The sequence below is a fragment of the Octopus bimaculoides genome, chromosome 24 (genome assembly GCF_001194135.2).
Source record: "Octopus bimaculoides isolate UCB-OBI-ISO-001 chromosome 24, ASM119413v2, whole genome shotgun sequence".
Taxonomy (NCBI): Eukaryota; Metazoa; Mollusca; class Cephalopoda; order Octopoda; family Octopodidae; genus Octopus; species Octopus bimaculoides.
In genome coordinates, this window is record NC_069004.1 from 20,985,506 (window position 1) to 20,987,375 (window position 1,870).

General features: G+C 37.6%; 1 protein-coding gene across 2 annotated transcripts in view; it reads right to left on the reverse strand.

Annotated features, from left to right (window-relative positions):
- The window catches only part of LOC106879737 (ras-related protein Rab-5A-like), a 147,113-nt gene that overhangs the window by 54,931 nt on the left and 90,312 nt on the right, over window positions 1-1,870 (reverse strand). The window lies entirely within an intron of this gene.

Below are 1,870 nucleotides of genomic sequence, written 5' to 3' on the forward strand. Positions count from 1 at the left end.
CTTCCATTTATTTTGAATGTATGATCTGGCGTTGTTTCGAAACTGTTCGGTATGAGCATGTGAGTGTGTGCAAGCTCGTATGTGTGCACGCTCATATGTGTGCTCGCACTTATGTGTTCGTGCTTATATGTAAGTATGTGCGTCCATATGTGTGTTTGTAACAATTTCATTTATATCCGATCAGATAGAGACTTTTTTTTTTATTTTTATATATTTTTTTTTTTAAATTTAAATTTATTTATTTACGTTCATATTCCGCATCATATGTGTGAACAACACATGCAACCATGGGCAATTGTAAGGCCCTCATCTACGTGTATTTGGTGTTCAAAATTGGTTGCGTTTCAGTTATGAGGACCGACTCCTGTATTTGTTGCAACAATGCGTCACCTGGGGGGTCTAGACAGGATTTCTATGCTAATTCTGTCCAGTACACCACCATGTTGTTCTTTGGCATGCTGGTAGAGCACCGAGGTTTGTTTTTGATTATTATAGTCCCTCCAATGTTCGTTTACACGCTCAGCCAAACTTCTTGCCGTTTCACCTATGTATGTCGTGTTTCTGTTTTTACACTCACCATCCATACAGCTTATTTTGTAGACCACATTTCTGGCTTTGCAGTTGGCACCAGGACTATATTTGCACACAATGCAACTCTCCTCAACACACCTTGTTCTTCTGAAGGGATATGTTTTACATATTATATATTATTTTATGTATATTAATAATAAAACATGTATTAGCAAGACAAAAACGAAATGATGGGGTAACTTACGAGCTGAGATGTTACATGGTCAGTGACTGTTAGAAGGTTTGTTTACATAGAGTTATGACGGGGTCACCGATATTATTCCATGGGCTGTAGGCATAAGAACGCTAGTTTACATAGAAATATAAAGGGAGGGTGTTATTGATGTGATGCTAAAGGTTGTGGTCAAGGAGTTATTCGGGTGGGTGAGGGGAGATAATTAAAGTGAATGTTTACATATGTGTCTGCTAGCATGCAGACACCTATGTACAAACACGTGCGTGTACGCACATACACACATACATATGCGCACCCCCATGTGTACATACCCACACACATACACATACACACCCATACAGAAACCTCCACATGCACATATGTACATACACGCTCACCTATACATACGTGCCTGTATCTATACCTACATTCCTGTATATGTACAAACATACAAGTATCCACACCCGCACATACCTACATATGCACGCATGCATATACACACATTTGTATATATTTGTACACACTTGTATGTATGCACAAGTATACACCCATAAACATACTCACACATACACACACACATGTACCCACTCACACACCCACACACGCCCACCCTCACATGCACTCACAAACATACGTATGCATATATGTACCCCAAAACACACGTGTTTTTTGTTTAAGGCTATAAAAAATAATACTATTAATAACACACTGATTTAAAGCGAAGAGCATAAACATGATAAAGAAATATCATTACCCTGTTATATATTAATATCCTTATGTTTGCGTTAATCAGTGTAAAACCGAAGTATAGGGTGTTAGCTGAGAAATAATAATAATAATAACAAAACACATGCTCATAAGGAGAAGGTCAGATCTATGGCTAAGCAGTTGGTGATGCAAGGTAGCCTTAGCTGTAATTACTGGGAAGGAAAAAATTAATCAACTATAGAAGGGGAAAAGGCAAGTTGTGGTGGAAGAAGAAGTGGAAATTATTCATAGGATATTGGTTAAAAAAAAAAAAATATATAATAACTATAATAAAAATACTGCTTGGAGCCTAACCTAGTGGGAATGATGGAGCTAGCTGTAATAAAGGAAGGTATGTTTCTTGAAGTGCTGACAGCG